The sequence below is a fragment of the Salvelinus sp. IW2-2015 genome, linkage group LG25, assembly GCF_002910315.2.
Source record: "Salvelinus sp. IW2-2015 linkage group LG25, ASM291031v2, whole genome shotgun sequence".
Lineage (NCBI taxonomy): Eukaryota > Metazoa > Chordata > Actinopteri > Salmoniformes > Salmonidae > Salvelinus > Salvelinus sp. IW2-2015.
The window spans coordinates 13,249,378-13,259,846 of record NC_036865.1 but is presented as its reverse complement, the minus strand read 5'-3'; positions in this window follow the sequence as shown (position 1 = coordinate 13,259,846).

Here is a 10,469-nt window from a genome sequence, read left to right as displayed (position 1 = left end):
TGAGGCGGGACGATGACACAGCATGTACCGTACAGGTTTACACTGCTGTCAGTCACCTTTAAAACGTCTGACCTGGGATGCGTTAAGTGGAGTGCAACGTTACAGAACGTTCTGGTAAAACGGCATAGAACAGAAACCCTATGTCACTTTGATTAGGCCAGGGATCAATTTGATTGATATATTTGTAAGAAAGACACGTAGGCTGCTTTAGACAGGCGGCCAAATGACGAACGTGCATAAAGATGGCAGAACGCAGATATGACGTCAATGTTTTAGCACTATCCACTGAGTTTTTAAACTGTTTTATTTTTTTTATTTCACCTTTATTTAACCAGGTAGGCTAGTTGAGAACAAGTTCTCATTTGCAACTGCGACCRAGCCAAGATAAAGCAAAGCAGTGTGACACAGACAACAACACAGAGTTACACATGGAGTAAACAATAAACAAGCCAATAACACAATAAGCAAGTCAATGACACAGTAGAAAAAAGAAAGTCTATATACAGTGTGTGCAAAATGCATGAGGAGGTAGGCAATAAATAGGCCATAGGAGCGAATAATTACAATTTAGCAGATTAACACTGGAGTGATAAATMAGCAGATGATGATGTGCAAGTAGAGATACTGGTGTGCAAAAGAGCAGAAAAGTAAATAAAATAAAAACAGTATGGGGATGAGGTAGATAGATTGGGTGGGCTATTTACAGATGGACTATGTACAGCTGCTGCGATCGGTTAGCTGCTCAGATAGTTGATGTTTAAAGTTGGTGAGGGAAATAAAAGTCTCCAACTTCAGCAATTTTTGCAATTCGTTCCAGTCACTGGCAGCAGAGAACTGGAAGGAAAGGCGGCCAAATGAGGTGATGGCTTTGGGGATGATCAGTGAGATATACCTGCTGGGACYTGTCTACAGGTTGCGATATGGTTCAATGTGCTAATAAATCAGCACAATCTACTCTTTCTGTATTTCAAATTCCCAGCATCTTGAAGCTGAAATGGGGATCATGTATATCCTGCTAATGACCAGACAAAAAAAAGAGTAATGGAAAGCAATGTACAATATATTGTGAATTTACTAAAAGGAGGAATTTGTGGTAAGTGCATGGGGGCCGCTAGCCCAAGATGTACTCTTAAGGAGCATACCGTCACTCCMTAAGGTCCAAGGATCTTATGTTATTTTCAGAGGTAGACTGATTCTGGCTGCCAAAACAGCCAAATACGCCATCTAAACGCGAATTGAATGTCAATTGCGATATGATTCTAAAAACATAAAGCCCTTTACTTTCATGTCACATCAAAATAATTATACTAATCAAAATATACACTATTTTAACCGGCTTTATCACAGTTGCAGCCAACAGTATTTTTCAGTGACAAGTGTCTGGCGTCCTTCCATTATGCACAAGTGTTCGGATCATGCTAAATAGCTAATTAGCACAGGTGATGCTTCGGTCTTCCATAAACACGCGCTGTAACATGGAGATATGGCCATCTGGGAACACAACCATAACCTTATAAAAGGTGAGTATTAATTTAACATATTGTTTTTTGAAAATTATTTCTCACTGATATGAAAGATTAGGTTCTAATGCTTCCAAAACCATACTGCAAGTGATGCATAGTAACGTTCAGACCGAACATTGGGGATCTTAAAACTCCCCCCTAAGAAAGACGCCTTCGTCCAATGACTTATGTGTAATGGAACTGAGAGTCATCACGATCAAAGGCTAAAGGGCCGCCATCTTTATCCTCCTCCGCTATTTTGATGCTTTTTTCCAGATCTTTTTCAGGGTTGATCTGATTGGTCAAATTACCAATTAGTTAAAACAACTATCAGAATTGGACTGCCTGTCTAAAAGCATTAGTGTCTGTCTTTCTGATTGATGGCACTGATGGCACTGATGGAGTGGAAGGAGGGAGTCGTGGCACTAGGAATCCAAGTCTAGGGTTTTCCTTTTCTTGGAGGGCTCAAAAGGTAAAAATCTTGCAGAAACTTTGTACAAACATGGTGTGACCCAGCCCTTGATCATGACTCAGTTCCATTACATTACACATAAGTCATTGGACAAAGGTGTCTTTTGTAGGGGAGAGTTTTGTTAAGAGCCGCTACACTCCGTCTGAACAGTAACACGCATGACTTGCGGTATGGTTTTGGAAGCATAAGGTCCTTATCTTTCATATCAGTGAGAAAGAATTTTCAAAAAATAAATTGATACACACCTTTATGGGGTTAGGGTTCCCACACAGCCATATTTCCATGTTGCAGCGTTTGTTTACGGAAAACAGACGGAAGACAGAGTGGACTACCTGTGCTAATTACCTATCTTCGTCACCGAACACGTGTGACGTGTGTAAATGGAAGACAGACACCACAAATATTTTGATGTGATATGAAAGTAGAGGGATTTATGTTTCTAGATCTATACAGCAATTGAGAATCAATTCACATTAAGATGGAGTATTTGACTATTTGGGCTTCTAGAGCCAATGCGCCCTTTACACAGAATACATAAGGTCCTTGGACTAAGGAGTAACGTTAGGCTCCTTTAGTCCATTATTGGGCTAAGTGTGACCTAGCTTTCTACGGGCTAGAAGGATGATGGTTCCCCATGCAGGCCACCTTGGACAAGCTCTGGTTGATTGGTCACTTTCCTCGCAATATCGCAGAGGATTTGCATAAAGTTCAGCTTTCCCCAATGCTCCTTTCGCCCATGCTCCTTTCGCTCAACGATCCCCGCCCACTCCGCTTGATTTTTAATGGCTTACGATGTTTCACTGCACAATGCCGCATTATATTAGCACGGGCTGTAAAAGTGGCTTCACATACTCATGGGAAATGGTCAACTGGGAAGTCCGACATGATTGTGTTCAAGTGGTTTTGAACGCTCCCAGCGCCTGTACAATCTTTCTTGGGCACACTACCTGCAGCTTGCTACTCCCCACCACTCTGTCCTGGAGAGAGACACTAAAATAACAAAGACAAGATTCAAGTTAATGCTAATGTTAGACAAGAGTTTATCAAGCTCTGTGTTTTTCATTTACTGATATGATGTTTTCAACTTTTGACCAAAGAATAAAACATTGCTGCATTGCGTTCACCGGCCTATGCCATGGCTAGTGCTAATGGAACAATCAAATGTGTAGAGCAAGTGGAATTAACACTATTCTCCACAATACTATTAATATACTTAGCCTGAATAATAGGTTACATGAAGCAGCTATACAGGTAGGCTGATAAATCAGACTATGATACCAGAAAGTTTCCTTACAAGCCAAAATGTTGAATACAATTCAATTTATACTTACTCTGCACGCGGGCAAAATTTGAGACAAAATATCCACAGGAAAGTATTGTTTGCCCAACTTTTTAGAGCGTCGGTACTGCCATTGAAGAGTCTATCACCTGGCACATGCGCAAAACCATGTAAATAAAACACCTGCAAGACTTCGGTTAGCATGCATTTATCATGTGCATGTACTTCCGTCTTGTGTACGTGCCTTATGTGATACGCAAACAAGTCTTGATTGCCACACACAGAGACCCACATTTTGAAATGGGTTTAATAATACTTTCCTGAAGACATTTTGTCTAAAATTTCGACCCGAGTAAGTACCAACCCCACAGACAATCAACAGAGTAAATATAAATGTATTAAACATTATAGCCACGCATAATATGTAATTATGTGTGGCTATGCTATACAGGCAATGGAAAGCATAGTCACATTTGGGACTACTATACTGTACATGCTATTTGGATGCTTTGGGAAGGGCCACTCTGGATCTGCATGAACACCGAGCCTAATGTAGGCCTAACCACAAAGTCTTCCTGAATTTTGAGTGGGCACAACAGTAACACATCTGGTGGCACAGACTGAGAGGGGGCCAATAAGACTATAACAATAACTCACTGTAATCTCAGTTGTCTAAACCAAAGCTTTTTGGATGATTGTAGAAGTAGGCACTAAAACCATTGCCAAGATCTCTTCAGCTCATGGGATGAGGCCAGGGGAGAACAACTGCCCCCTCTCATTGAAGCCACGGTGTTCAAGGCCAATCAACAGTACTGCAGGCATTGTTTGCAGAAAACAGGATCCCCCATTTTAGTGAATGGGAAAATGGGAATTTTTGTGTTCCATCTTTGTGTAAAAAATAAAATAAAAAATGTTCAGAAGACACTCATGTTACCAATAATTACTTCTAATACACCAGATGTATGTCCTTGGACCGATTGTTTGAAAAATCGCACACCGAAGACGTTATAAAGATAATTTAGTTGTTAATTGCAGCCTGCAGTACCCCGGTAGGCCATCAACTTTAGTTACTCATTGAGAGGGGGCAGCACTGAGCTAGCCTGCAACGTTGCTTCCTGGAGTAGCTCAAACTGCACATGTTAAGTATCCATGAGATGCCATCTTAACCAACTTAATTTGGCTTCAATGGGTTATTGAGTCTTCACATAGGAATGAAMGGTGTCACGTGATCGATGGCATTGTCTATTCATGGGCCAAGGCTATAGAGACTGTGAACACAAGCTAAACTTTTGACACGTAAAAGATGCACAAAGATGTGTAAAACGTAGAGCTGCCAGTTGTCTCTGTCCTAGTCAAGATGACCCAGTGGTCATCAGCTTAAACCTTTACGTCATGACATTGGCTCTAACCTTGCTCCAAACCTGTCAGATCCCATAATGCCCTAGGCTTTATCTTAGAGACCTTGATGTCGCTCCAGCATGGTTTGTGTAACAGRCAACACAGCACATTATCATCATAGCCGTTCTTGATACAGTGAAACTTCAATTTCAGACTATTTATAAAGAGATTGAAGAAACCACAACAGAGAGACACTAACAACAATTATTTACCAGAATAACAACCTRCCAGTTCTTGCTGGTTTAGTTCACACACAGATCAATAGGCAGTTGTTTTTTGGACAGCAGTCTGGTGGTCTCTGAGATGTATCACAGCTTGATCCTAGTCTTGCTTTACAGCATGTATTGGTCAATATTATCCTTCCATAATGTACCCAGAGTGGTTTAACAAACGGAGCGTTCAAACTGATGGCGAACGCGCTCTCTGCTCTCAGCCCAGGTTGTTTTATTTAGAGCAGAGCAAAACTGCCGTTTTTTCCCATCGGCACGCACCTGCAGCGAGGCTATCGATCGGTGGGCACCCGTAGGGCCTAATTTAAGACTCAAGGACTCTGCTAAAGTACATTAAGGGCTGAGCACAAAGAGAGGGGAAGGAAAAAATCGGAAGAATGTTAATTTAGAGAAAAAAGTGAAGTCTAACCGATGCATGTGCTGCTGCATATGAAAGATCAATGGATAACAGTGGGTTTATATCCAACTACACGCAATTTGGCCTAATTGCGTGTAGGCCTTCTGTATATGAATGACCAGCCAATGATTAGGTTCTATATAATTGGCATGGAGCCCTTGGTGTTGCATAATCTCTCACATATTTTGCATTCACCCATCTTCAATTCCAAGTAAGTCTCTGTTATTGCAAAGCAAGTTACGTTTTTACTACATTCGCTAATATGAAACTACCAAAAACATCCACAGCCTACGCATCTGCACTCTCATCTCTGTTGGCCTGCCGTTTCCCTAATGTTATTCTATCTAGGTCGCCTTATTCATGCGAAACAGTGGAGTTCACAGTAACATCACTTTGGTTCTGACTTTGTAGAGATGTAGAGAAGGCGATTCATCTCTAAAAGTCACCTACATTAACGCAGAGGATCCCCTAATCTCTGGCTAGCCTGGTGTAGCTGTCTCCCTCCTCTGCCCTCTCTCCGTCTCCTCTCCCTTCACCCAGGGTAATTGCTCTGTGAGCTCCAAGAGGCCTTCCGAGTGCCACCGGGCACCTCTCCCCAGCTCTCATAGTCTGGGCACAGTGACACCAATCTCGGGAAGGCCGTGACACCATTTTGTGTAACTGGCCCTCGTGATGGAGATGGCATAATTGTTATAATTAGGCGGAGCAGAGCAGGGTGGCGCTGTGGTGACCCACCCCAGCCCAAGTCCATATGGTGGGAAATAGATAATGAGCCAGTTAATGTGCTGTGTCCATCAGGAAGAGATACTCAATATGGAACCGCGGCCATCAGTCTGGCTGGAGAGTTTTCTGTTCCTTTTCTTTGTCTGTCGTGATATGAGTTTGCACTGTAGAGTGAGCATCGCTGCCACCATGTGACAGTGAGGTCTGAATTGTAGTCATCTACCTATAACTCTTCAAATCTCTAGAAGTCTCACAATATTTAATCAACATGAATGTGTTTCTGAGACTGTGTGTGTGCATGTGTATTTGTCTTGTTCTTTTGAATTCCATCATGCATCAGATGTAACTTTTATGCTTTGTGGCTCTCTCAATTTTTTGGAATATGAGATTGCCATTTCAAATGAACATACATMATACATCTAATGGCCAGTAATGTGAAGCAGTGTCTCCATAATAGACAGTGGCCCTGTGTGAGTGAAGGTCTATGTGTGTGATGTGAGGCTGATAAAGCCTGCTTTCTGCTCCAGGGAACAGGCACTGACCAGGATTCAGATTAGGCCATAATGGCTCTGAGGCCTGGGGCTAAATTGAAATGTAAAACCCCAAACCAAACATAATTTAGCCCTATACGTCTGCCCTGTTGATGTGGCCCTGCATGTGGATATTGACGACGCTGTTGGAGTTGTTGGACTATAATTTCTTGGACTGTAGTTTTGGACTATAATTTCTTGGACTGTAGTTGTTGGACTATAATTTCTTGGACTGTAGTTGTTGGACTGTCATTCTTGGACTGTAGTGTTGGACTGTAATTTCTTGGACTGTAGTTGTTGACTATAATTTCTTGGACTGTAGTGTTTGGACTATAATTTCTTGGACTGTAGTTGTTGGACTATAATTTCTTGGACTGTAGTTGTTGATATAATTTCTTGGACTGTAGTTGTTAGACTATAATTTCTTGGACTGTAGTTGTTGACTATAATTTTTGGACTGTAGTTGTTGGACTATATTTTCTTGGACTGTAGTTGTTGGACTATAATTTCTTTGACGTAGTTGTTGGACTATAATTTATTGGACTGTAGTTGTTGGACTGTAACTTCTTTGGATCTGTAGTTGTTGACTATAATTCTTGGACTGTAGTTGTTGGACTGTAATTTCTTCTTGGACTTAAGTTGTTGGACTATAATTTCTTGGACTGTAATTGTTGGACTGTAATTTCTTGGACTGTAGTTGTTGGACTATAATTTCTTGGACTGTAGTTGTTGGACTATAATTTCTTGGACTGTAGTTGTTAGACTATAATTTCTTGGACTGTAGTTGTTTGGACTATAATTTTCTGGACTGTAGTTGTTGGACTGTAATTTCTTGGACTGTAGTTGTTAGACTATAATTTCTTGGACTGTAGTTGTTAGACTATAATTTCTTGGACTGTAGTTGTTGGACTATAATTTCTTGGACTGTAGTTGTTGGACTATAATTTCTTGGACTGTAGTTGTTGGACTTGTAATTTCTTGGACTGTAGTTGTTGGACTAATAATTTCTTGGACTGTAGTTGTTTGGACTATAATTTCTTGGACTGTAATTGTTGGACTGTAATTTCTTGGACTGTAGTTGTTGGACTATAATTTCTTGGACTGTAGTTGTTGGACTATAATTTCTTGGACTGTAGTTGTTTGGACAGTAATTTCTTGGACTGTAGTTGTTGGACTATAATTTCTTGGACTGTAGTTGTTGGACTGTAATTTCTTGGACTGTAGTTGTTGGACTGTAATTTACTTTGTTCTAAAGAGCCACTCATCTTCAGGAGAACTATGAGACTGAAATGAGTTAGTTAGGCCTATGAGAATGTATGTTCAGGTGATGCCATATCATTTGACAGGCATGATTGTGCAACCTTACATTACTGTACTGTTAATGATTTCCATAGACGTTTTCATAAGAATGAAAGAGAGGACCAAAGGAGTGCTGCTAACTGTCAGACCATGGTGTATAAAATCAAATAAAGTACCTCTATGTATTTAGTAACTACCATTCAATGTCAGTTTCCTTTGTCAAACACTGATCAATATAATAACGTATTATATTTCCAATCAAACAGCATGAGCAACGAGGAAATTAGCGATTGAGATGTTGCACAGAGCATAAGAAATACATGTTTCCGAGAAGTTTGACAAAGAGAAAATCAAGTTTGTCTCTTTCCTCGAGTATCTCTGACTCTCCATACACACAGAGAGAGAGCTTGGCCAATTCAGGCTAGAGCCCTATGGAAAAGAAGAGGGGGGAAAAAGAACTTGGTTGAAGTCCTAAAATACCAATGGCACGTTCGTAAATTCACTCTGGCTATCTACTCCCATTTCAGAGCACTCTCGTCTGAGTGTGCCAGAGTGAATTTACGAACACACCCCAAATGTCGTTGGTATTTTTCAGTGGTCACTGTATCCCATACATTTTTTCAATCTTTAACATTTCTTTTCAATATTTATTTTTTGATGTTCACCATTATGTGTTCTTGTGGTTCAAGGAGAAAGCAGAAGTCTTGAAATGAGAAATTAAATGAAAACACACGAACGTGTTTGTCATCTTGTTGTCATTGTTGATTCCAGGGTCAGTGTGTGTGTGGGGGGGGGGGGCATGTTGAACAGACACATGCACTGAGGAGTCTCTTTGGATATGCACACACACATAGTGGCAGGAAAGGGCTCGTAAAGTAAGCATTTCATGGTAAAGTCTACATCTGATGTATTCGGCGCATGTTTCAAATACAATTTGATTTGATTTGACACTACCTGGCCCCATACGACAACCAATTAGAGACCAGCATACCATGGGAGACGAGACAAAGTATTCCCAGTACTCCCAGTGCTCTTATAAAGATAACTTGTAAAATACACTGTCCTTGAAATGTATATAGTACTGTATGTATAAGCTGGAAGTAGAAGCATAAGTGTTGTTGTCCGTTAGTTTACTCAAATTAGGGGAGGGGTGGTAGGGTTAGGGGAAAATAATAAAGGAACATATATATATTTTTTAAATGTATATATATATATACAGTATATTTATACTTACAAAAATATATATATGGGGGATTGGAAATGATGCACACAATTTCACTGATGGAAGGCTACAACCTATCTGCGATATTAACACTGATCTACCCCCTAAAAATGGTAAATGAAAAATGAAAAAGACTGTACGGCCTGATCAGAGAACTCTACACAAAGACAAGCCAGGACATCCTCAGAGGTCTGACCCTGAACTTTTGTAGCATAACATGAGGAAAGTGAACGGTTTGCCCTGTATCTGTAAAGGACGGACTGCTTTCCTTATGGCCTGCAAGGTGTTATGGCTTGTACAGCACAGTGGCTGGGAAATGTACTTTTTGAAGTTATTCTGGCAAATATGGAACCACCTGTAGTCTCACCTTGCAGAGATCATATGCAGACCACAGCAGAGAAGAGATGGCATAGAGAGGGGGTGTAGCGAGAGGAGGAAGAGGGTGAAAGGCAGAGAAGAATTGATGGCCTGGTTGTCAGATTTGAGCAGCGGAACATTCCTAACACCTGGTAGATTACTGCTCTCCATGAGGCTCTGTTTGTTCCAACAGGCCACTTCCTAAAGGGAGACGGCGAGAGAGAGGGGTGGAGAGGGCCAGCAAATAAGATAGGTGGAGCGTACAGTAAGTATGAAATAGATGGAGGAAGAGTGCTCAGAGAACGAGAGTTAAAGTTGAAAAGAGGTAGAGGACATAAGGGAAGAAAGAGAGAGGAGACAGTGATTTAACAGAGAGGAGGGTGGAGGATACAGCTGCTGAGTAGTAGTTTACTGGATTAGAGTTGATTGACAAGGCTGTGTAAGTTAACAGTCGAGTTTGAAGTTGAACACGAACAAGCTACAAACACAATAACCGTGGTGCTTTTCGTTTCGGCCCAAATCCTTCTCCAAATCACTCTGACCTTGATAAACAATGGAGACTTTTGAAATACAAAAGCACTTCAGATGCTGATTTGAAAGTTTACATTTAATTTGTGTKTGTTTGTCTGTACTTGTGCTTGTTTAATGTGGTGTGAGGGGAGACTGGGGGATGCAGGGGAGCCAACCCCACTGTTCTCTTCTCTGGTCTCACCTGGGGCTTCTAACTAGCTCAGAGAATATCTCCACAATACTCCCAGGTATGGCAATTACAGGCCTATCATTTGCTCAAGATTCCATTTCCCTTTCATGTTGTTCCTAAACAACAATGGATTCACATTCTTATCATCGAGGTGCCCACTCTGGCATTGTTAATTACAAAGGCTATTATCATCAGCATCTAAATATATCCTCCACACACACACACATGGACACACACACACAGACACCAGAACACACATACTCTCAGTACCTGCAGTACTGTCCACGCCCATATGCATTATTTGGCCAACACACATAAACAGCAATGAAACGTACAGATACAGAGAGTGAAAATGTACAT